Source organism: Diadema setosum, chromosome 2, assembly GCF_964275005.1.
Source record: "Diadema setosum chromosome 2, eeDiaSeto1, whole genome shotgun sequence".
NCBI lineage: Eukaryota > Metazoa > Echinodermata > Echinoidea > Diadematoida > Diadematidae > Diadema > Diadema setosum.
In genome coordinates, this window is record NC_092686.1 from 14,890,984 (window position 1) to 14,902,263 (window position 11,280).

Below are 11,280 nucleotides of genomic sequence, written 5' to 3' on the forward strand. Positions count from 1 at the left end.
TTGTTCTTATATCAGACACACCTCGAACAAATTTTGAACTGGTTGTCAGGAGCAACTTCTGCGACAAAGATAGGCATGACGTCTGAATAAGCTAGTGTCCTGGGTCTGTAGCAAAGGTCTTTATGAAGCGAGGTCTGTGGACCCCTAGCTAGGTGTGAGCTATGTGTAATCTCTTCCTTTCATATTCGACTGAATATAAGGGTCTTTGTCAGTTCCATAGATGACTTTGCTATGTTATGACATGGTGACTAATGATAAAACTTCCTTCTTCTTCTTGTTTGCGGTCTTTCTGATCTGTCATCTCATATCCTGTGTGGTGAAATAGTCATTTTCAAGCAGCTGCTGGCTCTGTTGTAAGAGATACATTAAAGGGATGGTACAGTATTGGTGGTGATGAGAATTGGGCTTTTAACTTTTTACAAGATACCAAGAAAACACTTACGAAATAGTACAGTGCATACCATTTTAGGAGGAATTCAAAGTTTATTCGATGAAAATCGGGTTTGGAATGACTGAAACATCCAAAAACAAAGTAAAATAAAGCGATTGTAATAAAGTGTGGGTCCCACACTTTACTAGAATTGCTCTGTTTTGGATATCTCAGCCATTTCAAAACCAATTTTCATAAAATAAACAAATTCCTCATGGAATTACACGCTCTTTCATATTTCACAGGAGTTTTCTCATTATCTGTTAAAAGATGTTAGAAACCTGAAATTAGGTCTCAGCCAAAACTATACTATGTGGTTCTTAGCCATCTGTGCTGCTGTTGTAGCAAGTTCCTGCAGCAGCTGTAGTCTGCAACAGTGTGCTAAGCTGTCTAAAGCAGTCTGGTTCCAGTGTGCAACCAGACTGCTATAAAATCCATGTTGCATACCAATAGTTGTTGCTATATCAGATACACTTTGAGCACATTTTGAACTGGTGTTGTAAGGAACAACTTCTGCGACAAAAATACATATAACATCGTAACCAGACTGTAACAGGAGAAGTAACAAGTATGTTACTTCCCCTGGAGCGAAAGAGAGATAGAGATGGAGAAAAAGGCTTCTTTGACTTTTTGCTGTATGTGTATTCTGATGAAATACCCCTGGAATGAAGAACCATGTGCATTTTGTAGACTGAGCTCACAAATGGTTTTGAATTGATTTGCTTTTGGCCAGCTGGAAAATTTTGTCCTATGCATAGCGTAACCAGTGCTTGTATCTGATCTTTTGAGTCCAATGATTCCAGTTACCACTTTGCATGAAACATTTCAGTCATCTGATTGTAATGGCAGGACCACCAGAGGGACCAGCACTTATAAAGAAAGGGTACTGTTGGTAAAGGAAAGCATCTTTTCCTTCAAGACAACGAAGACAACAATGATGATGACGATGATGATGATGATGGTGGTGATAATTATTATAAGATTTGTATTATTGTGACTGTTGTTATTTTTTATTATTATTATCAACATCACCATCATCATCATCATCATTTTCATTATTATTAGTAGTAGGAGTAATAGTTGTTGTTGTTGTCATTGTCCTCATTGTCATCATCATCTTGCAGCTAAATAACAGACATTCCACACCGGACTTTCTCCAGGAGAAATGGTATCGTTTCAACGTTGGACCAATGAGTGCGGGAAGTATGTTTGTCCTAATAATAGCTGATAACAGAACAGAGATATAAAATGGGAACAAACAATGAAACTGCTTCCTGGTATGTCGATTTCCATGTTATCATCTTCAGACTTCCATTCTTTTCTTTTTTTTCACCCAAGGGTTTTCCACATTTTGGAGATTGTCGTCAAAGGCTTTTTTTATACTGTCTAGAAAGTTTATTTTGTTTAAATTGCACGACTTGTGCAGATACACTTAAACTTGCAGGCTATGTCTGCAGTTATGAATTAGCACATTTCATGATGCGACGAGAGGAAGGCATATATTGATAAGATATCTGTTGAAATCGGGACTTCATGTGGGGTATCTGGTTTGTGTAGCAGCTGTGCCAACATCAACAACTCTTGGAGAGTGACACAAAGTTGGAGATGTGTTTGTTTTCTTTCTTTCAAAAGTTGTAGCTATTTTGAGATCCCTATAGTTGTTTATTATACTGTTACCCTTCAGTTCAAGTTAACATTTTTGTTCTTATTCTCCTGGGGAAATATTTTTGCTCCTTACCTAGTGAACTCTCTCTCTGTAGCTTGGCACTCCTCTCGCGAGAAATAGATGTTGTTGGTGTGTATTGTGTTGGCTACATGTGGATTTGATATCTTTACCATGAAAGCGTTTATTCTGTGCAAACAAAACAGAGCCAGACACATGCACACAACGTAATTTTCCCTACTCGGGGGAAAAATAGTATATGGAAAGAGTTTGTGTGCGTGCTTGGGAAATGCGTCAGCTAGGAAATTCAGGGAATGTTGCCTCTGAAAGTGAAATTCACAAGGAAATAGGATGTGTTGTTTTCCTGGATGTGGAGAGCAACTTAGCATATTGTGTGGATTGAAAGTTGTCTAGCAAGAAGAAAAAAAGACATGTGCTGATATTTCACCAACAAGACAGCTTTAAATATTCACTGAACCAAAAATGAATGATAGAGGGGAACTACCTCATGATAGAGGGGAACTTACCTCATGATAGAGGGGAACTAGCTCCCATTACTACGATAGCTTCATTTCTATCTTGTTGCCGCTTCAACCCAGGAATTACTTGCACAACCTGAATGAATGCACTTTGAGAAATTTTTCCACAAATATATCCCCCTCCTGAAAAGAACAAACAAATAAATTGACATTAACATGGATTTAATGGATTGTAGCAATGGTAGTTACAGGCAGTCATCTGTTAACAGTATTGTTACTTTGTGCTCGAAGCTTAAAGTTAGTCCTGTAGGGTTTGTGTTTGTGTGTTTGGATGTCCTGTGAGGCGAAACTGAGAAATGATGTCTTTCTGAAATTCATCACTAGTGTTGTCAGTTAAGAGATCTTTACTGTGAAATCTTCATTACCAATGCAATTGACTTTACCAAGCTTGTTTTCAAGAAGTTTAATCAATCGTAACAATGAATTTTTAGCACATATTTGATCACCAGATAAGCGCCAGAATTAATGATTGGCAAAGTTATGAACTTTGACATTTAAAGCAATGCAATTTTTATGGTATTTGTGGGTAAAGTTGCAATTGTTCAGGTGAGGATTCCCGTTTTTATGCCCAATTTTTAAGGTGTTGATCATCGTAGTAGATCTTAATTGCAGATCAGTTCTTTTTCAGCTTTTAGGAGAGTGCAGACATTTAAAGCAAAGAGTGGTGTCAAATATGAAATGTAGCAGATATATTTGTGAAAATCTCCCCATCAGCTAGTGCAGATAAGTATCTTTCATCAACTTGTTCTTCAGTTTGTAATGTGTTTTATGATGTAATTTTTTTCTTTGATTTTGCATGCATGGATATGTAATTTCTTGTGAGAACTCTACCACAATCCACAATGGGAAATTGTAACTGTTTTTCCTGGGATCATTGTTTACCTGGAATTATGGACAGTAATGGGAACTCTCCTGCTTAGTTTTAAAAGAGTTAAAAGAAAAGCAACAGCAGATGTTAAAAAGAATGGATTTATCCCTGGTTTTGGCATCATGCTGCACATTTTGTCAATTTGTCAGTGCCCTCTGCAAGAAAGGTTATTGCTCAGCTGACCTCTTTTGTATGTGGCAACTGTTCATCTTTTCCAGCTGGACTATGTTGTGATATACACATTGCATTGTCATCAGGAAGCTACTTATAACTGTGTTCCTGTACAGAGATGCCAACTACATTGTATTAGTTTTGTTTTTGTTTTTGTTTTTGGCAATACTTCGTACTGCTTTTTGCCCTCAATACAGCAGGTTTCATGAAAAATACTATTTTTTACAATTTGTATTCCTGCATTTTTCTATTGCATGAAGGGTAAAGATACTGTTTGTGCACCAAAAAAAAAAAAAAAAAAAAAAAAATGCCTTTCAGCCTGCAGAATATTGCAATTCTGTGTAAAAGGTTGGCATCTCTGCAGTACATTATTTTTTCTTTTTCTAGGAAGGAGTCATTTAAACATTTGATACTAAAATTAGGGCTGTGTCTTTGCTTTCGAACCTTGCTTCCGAGATGGAAAGAAAACTGTCTGTTAGGCTTCCTGAAGTTATTGTTGCTGGCAAGTAAATGATATACTAGTACTTGTTTTTCGTTTTGGTCTTGGCTTTCTAACGTTGAACAGAAAGCAGATGTGTAACTGGGGGCTTGTCAGATTTATGATCAAATCACTGCCATTTTTCTACTGAAACTGAAATGTTCATGCACATTCTGATCTTTCCAACAGTCACTGTTAGATTTTTCTTTTTCTTTTATCAGTGTAATCACTCAATCCAAGCAGAAATTTATTTTGAGATTTATTGATTTCTAAAGCTAGGAGCGTATGGAGAAAGATGTTAGTCTAATACATCTGATCCTTCATGCTTGAGATTCATCGGAACAATTTCCACGCAGATAACTGTACTGATATTTTGTCGAACACGTTTTAAATTGGTCACTCAAGCTGTAATGGAGCAAACGGCAAACAAAGATGAATCGTAAATGTATGTATGTACATCCTAAGAAGCAGAATTCATTCCTTTGGTGGTTGCTATTTTAAGACAACTTCAAAGAGTGTGTGGACTTGCCTCTTTTGTTTTGTTTTCAGCAACAACAACAACAACAACAACAACAAAAATCAGTCTCATTCTCAAATAAAGATGAGTGATTGAAGAAAATTCATGTTCAGTCTTTTTGTGTGTCTAGTTATTTGTCTGTATACATGTCATTCTGTCTGCTATTATGTGTAGAAAACATCTGTTTTGTAAATGGAACATGGCATGCATGACCAGTGGCGGATCCAGAGGGGGGTGCAACCGGTGCACACACCCACCCCCCCCCCCCTTTATTTTTCGTTAAAAACAAAAGAAAGAAAAAGAAAAAAACAAAATGAAACACGGAAGTGGCACCAGAAATATTACTTGCGCCCCTCCTCCCCCCCCCCCCTGTACAGAATTCCTGGATCCACCCCTAATGACTGCATCACAACCCTGACCGTCAGTTATCAACATACACTGCACATGTACATGAATATCCAATGCACACCATTGCACACATATACACTCTTTGGTCTTATTCAGTCTTATTTCAATGGCATGGCAAACTAATCATTGTAACAAGGTCACACATCCAACAGAAGCAGATGGTAAGTATAGCAATGAGTGCGTTTCATTAATTTGATACTAATTTTCATTTTGCTTGTCCAACCATGATCACATACACTGTGTACAGTACATGTAAATTTGAGATATATATTTGGACAGGACATCACTTTAGTGATTAATCCTAAAAAGTCATTTTCACCAAAATTTCAGATACAAGGTCTTGTCGCCCCAGCGACGATATATTTCAATTTGGTCTCATCTCCAATAAAAAAAAAAAAAAAAAAAATACATGTAGCTCCCACCGTTCCTTGATACAGTGTATCATGATACAAGTGTATGATAATGGAGTACAAATACACATGCGTTTAATACACTCACACAAATTTACATTTCTGGTAGTATTTCAAATTCCGTTAAATTATATACTTGTAGATGTCAAATGCACAAACTCACTAATGCTGCTCTATAATTTTTTTTTTCTACAATAAAGGAATTATAAAAGACTCACAACAATGGACACATATACGTATATTACAACAATTAACATTAGCCACTGGATCAAATTCATATTTGCTGCATGAGTACATGGAATAGTTGCAGTGAAAAACACTCCCCCCCCCCCCCAAAAAAAAAAAAAAAAAAATGATAAAAAGATGTGCAGGACACTGTATTCAACTTTTACAAGATTATTCAGTTGATGAAATGAAAATTCGTTTCTTTAACATATCACCTAACTGACTTCATTTTTATCTCTGTTTTATTTGTGAAATAAAAAATACACGTACAGAATAATATCATTTACTAGTACAATGTGTTCGCTGCATTAATCGACTGAACTGTCCATATCCCCTACACACACATACACACACACAAACTCCAACGAACCATGGTTTTAAGTATTCCCATACGTAACTTAAATAGAAAGGTGAAATCATCACCATTGTTTAAAAAGAAAAGGAAATATCATCTGTTCATAAAGGAGAGAGAGAGAGAAAAAAAAAAAAAAACCTTGACAAAAGATCTAAAAAAAGGGGGCGGGGGTTAAAGAAAATGAACAAGAGATCCACTAAATTCTACTCATGCTCCTAACCAACCGTGGATTAGAAAATTTCCCAAAATTATCAAATATTTAACATCTGTTCCAATTTTTGCACATGAGAGCCGAGCTCGCCTGGTCTTATTCTTTGGCAGCCATGTGCGATTATTTTTGAAGTACACCATTTCCCTTGATGCCCAGGCTTAAATTATGGAATACTCTAATGCTTTGGGAATGTGTAAGGGCATGTCGTGGTGATATCGGTCTACTGAACTCAGTAATGATTTCAGTGAATTTAACTTCTTTTTGTTTCGTTGTTTTTTAAGTATTGATCCAGAACGGGTCAGCACGTGTTGCAACTTAAAAAGAGAAAATGAAGGGGATATCCATGGAAGGATGACGGGACACTACGTTTCTGAGAATAGAAGCCGTATAGTTGTTTAGGTTTCACAGAAAATTTTTGTGTGTTTTAGTCAAAGTCGGAGGAGATAGTTCTGTGTGTAGGCCTGCTTTTATCGGAGAGGTTCGGAAGATTAGAACGAATTACAAAGAAGCATGGCCCTATAGGTTAATGGTAGAATTAAGAAAGTAAAAGATGTGTTACAATTACGAAGCGAAGAAAAACCAGAGCTTGTTTTGAAACGCGTTGAATTTTGTGATGATTATCTCCCTGCAAGCCGAATATGAACCGGATGCCCAAAGTGCAGATACACGCTTTCGATTTCTCTGCTTCATATTTTTGCTGGTACATTGTGTAGACTGTTCCCCGTCCTATAGATCCTGTATTCGAAAAGCATGAGATAATGCGGAACGTGTGTCGAAAATGAAAGCAGAAATTGACCTATAATGAACTGAAGAAAGGAAGAACTCGCCTTATGTGGGCGTGAGTATTTCAACAACACGGCGGTATAGGGTCCTCTCTTCCATGTTGTAACAATGCATTGTCAACGACAAGTCGAGAGAAAATGTGCTTTTCAAAATAATACAGAGAAATTTTGCCAAATTCTTTCAAATTTCCTCGACCTTCCTGGCACTGATGTTATATTCTTACTCCTGTGCGTTCATTTAATTCACGTTATGATAATAAATCATATTTGGGTAAATTTCCCACTGATGGGCATTGTATCATGATTCCCAGCAGTACCTATGGTGTTCTAGCTATCAAGGGAGACATCGCATACGTCAATTGGTATGGAGGATTTGTTCTTCTTATGTAACAGCATAATATGCATTGATAAAGAAGGAAAAATCGGTGATGAAAACATCAAGTAATTTGTTGCAACTGCATGTTTTGTCATTTAGTAATGATGTTTGATATACGAACATGTCCTGATATTATTCAAACTACAACTTCGTGAAGTCCTACGACTGTATTTTTTTTTAACCATTTCATAGATATCGTACGACCGATGTGACGATGAAGGTACAGAAGATTAATAGTAATGGTCATGTTCAGCCGGTGAGCTTGCAAATTAACAGTACACATTAATGTGGGGGCATTAGCAAGAATTGTCCCTGCGCCCCTCCCACTCACTAGTGGTCATCCGTACCGCATGCGCGTTCCCGAATTTTCATAAAAATTACATGAAATTGTCATAGTTAGCTTAATCATCACAATGTGTTCGAAAAATACTGACAGCAGTATGATGTAAATGTCCCTGCGGCCCCCCCCCCCCCCCCCAACTCAGGTGGTCATCCGTACCGCATGCGCGTTCCCGATTTTCCGGGAAAGGGGTATATTTTCGGGGCTCAGCTCGGGTGGAAAATCCCCCAAATTCCTTAAAATAGGGGGTCTTTCATTATTTCCCCCGAAATATTTCTAACTAGGGGTACTTCTTTCTGATATGTCCATCTGTAGAAATCCCAGCCTGGACCCTGACTGAAGGCGAAGTGGTGGAGGAAGTACATCTTTTGTGATACATTCCGCATGAGAACGTCTCTAAATATATTCCTGTCCATGCAATAAGTGCTGAAATTGTTGTCACTCTTTACCTCAGCACTCTTACTACATTTATTAGAGGGTAATTCTGTTAGTTCCCTTCCAAAAACATGTGATAGGGGGCAATTCTGCTGGCCTTCCTTCCAAAACCCTAAAAAAGGGGGTTATTATGCCTCCGCCACGAAGTGGTGCCGGAGGCATTATGTTTTCGGGTTGTCCGTCCGTACGTCCGTCTGTACGTCCGCATTCGTTTACGCAATAACTTGAGAAATATTGACTGGAATTTTACCAAACTTGGTCCAAGTATAAAATATGATGGAGCAATTATTTGGTAAGATTATGGGTGAAATCGACCAAAGGTCAAAGGTCAAGGTCAAATCATGAAATTGTATCCGTTTACGCCATAACTCAAGACTGGATCGAGTAAATTTCACCAAACTTTGTCCGAGGATGATGTATGATGGGACAATTACATGATTAGTTCTTTAGTGAAATCGGACAGAGGTCAAAGGTCAAAGATCAAGGTCAAATCCTAAAATTTAGCTGTTTACGTCACGTGATAACTCAAAACTGGATGAAGCAGCTTTCACCAAGCTTGGTCCAAGGATGATGTATGATGGGGCAATTAGTTGAGTAGATTTTAGTGACATTGGTATGAGGTCAAAGGTCAAAAGGTCAAGGTCAAATGCAAAAAATGTTGCTATTTCCCCCATATCTATGCAATGCCCAAAGGTATTTTATTGAAACTTATTGTAGACATGTAGGTCCTACTACTGCGTAAAGATTCTCCAGAGAGAGTTTCATGTCATAAGGTCAAAGGTCAAAAGGTCAAAGGTTAGGTGAAAATGTTACAATTTCACTTTTCTCGCAAATGGTTCAATGTATCTTCATGGAACTTGGTACATGCATGTACTGACTGGCAGGGATTATCATAAGGAATTTAGGGGTCATGGGCCAATAGTCAGGGGTCAAAGGTCATGGTCAACTCCTCAAAAATTTTCCCTCATATGCTACCGTAGTATATGCAATGCTTGCATTATTAATTTTAAAACTTAATACATATGTATATACATGTATTACCTAATGGAGATTCTCTGGGAAATTTCCAGCCAGAAGGTGAAGGGTCAAAGGTCAGGTTTAAATGAAAAAAAAAATCTATTTTGTGCTGTAATTACACTCTTTCTTCATACCTTGAAAATTACTCAATGCATAAACATATAACAGGGTTGGTCAGAAGTCAAGTAAAAATCCTCAATTCCCCAAATATGACACTGTGTACCTGCACTCTTAGACAATTATAGCAAACCCAGTTTGAGGAAAGTGAACATTCAAGACATTTCTGACAAACCTGTCCTATCAGTATTTTGCCAGTTATGTGAAACTGTCATCACACATTGTGAAGACATTGTACTATACAACTATTGGGAGAATCATGCATTATGGTGGAGGCATCAGTCGCCATAGCGACATTTCTGGTTTTTTATGGCTACCCTTCCAAAAGCTTGTGATAGGGGTCAAAATCCTAATCCCATCTCCCTCCGAATAGGGGGTATTTCTAGGAATCTGGAACAAGCATAAAATATGTGTATGGTTGACTGCCTGAGTGTGGGGGGTGGGGTGTTTAAATGTATAACATAATGATCGTAAAATCAGATTTAGGTATAAATAGCAGTGGTCGCACCGGTATAACGTTATGAAGTATCAATTAACGTGTTTGATCACCCACAGCATTATAAGGAATTCTCGCTTCCACCATTCTGAAGGAAGAATTTTCTTATCTGACCACAGCGGAAATGAAAGAAAAAGACACCGCACATACACTCACGCATTTGCGCTGGTAGTAGGCCCTATAGTGCCAGAAACCTTTGGTAGGGAAGGCTGTGATGGGGAATCCCTGATCAGAATAAAAGGAAATGGGATAAAAAAGGAAAGTACAGTAGCATTGTAGGCCCCGTAATGCAGCATAAGTCCCATAACTGATCATCAGTAGCTATATATATATTCGATCCTTTTTTATTAATGATTGACTTGCTCAGTGAGTGATATGCTAGCTAGGGCTGAGTGTGTGATTCACATAGGCCTATATCCTATGTGTATATACATATGTGTGTGTGTGTGTGAGCGTGTGTGTATATGTATATGTATGTATTTATATATACATGCATTTATATATACATGATAATATATCACACATACACACAGATGATCATATTAGATAGATGTAAACTTCAAATTGCGATGGCGTTAGTGTTAGTTTGTATAGGAGTGCATTGCAAGAGCTTACACAGCAGTGATTGGATGACGTACAAACAAATAAGCCTCTCGGAAGCGGGAACGGGAACTAGAATGAGAAAAACTATGAAATTAAGACCTCTCTCAGATTGTATTTTGATATCATGAACATCCTGCATACACAGAAACGGAACAAACGGGATTAGGTTTCCGATTATGGTTAGAGTGACTCCCCAATATCGATTACAACTTCAAACAAACAAGCAAACAAACAAGCACTCTAATTAATTCTCTACAAGGTGTGACACCTAACTTCCTTGTGCAGGTATATCCATCAATGGAGTTCCGTGTCATTCAGTGTAACAGGAAGAAAGAGCTGTACAGTTCCAAGGTATTCCCCAATCAAACTACACGATTGTAACCACCAAGAGACATACTTCAAATGTACAGCAATCATCAATTCCGTCTCATCTCGCCAACCGTAAGTAATGGACATGTCTACAATAATGTTATTCCGAACAAGAGAGTGAAAGATGTAAAGTTGTTTTATGGATTACCAAGATGGTTGTCTACAGAAGGGATAGGCTAATGGACTGATGGGGTGGGGGGAGGGAGGGGGACTGTATTGGAAATCGTGTCATGTTAAAACGCTGATTTCTAATACAAGAAAATTACTTCCAATAGAGATGAGTTTCTACTCTAAAGAAAATTTATACTTGTATTGCAAAAAATATAGATATCCTACTGTATCATTAGAGCTAACGGTAGACATGCCAGTAAAGAGGAGGAGGGGGGGGGGGCAGGGTGTTCGAACACCCCACCGCCTGCGCTTAAAAAAGTAAAAACAACTTTCAAGAGATCCAAATGCAACAAAAGATT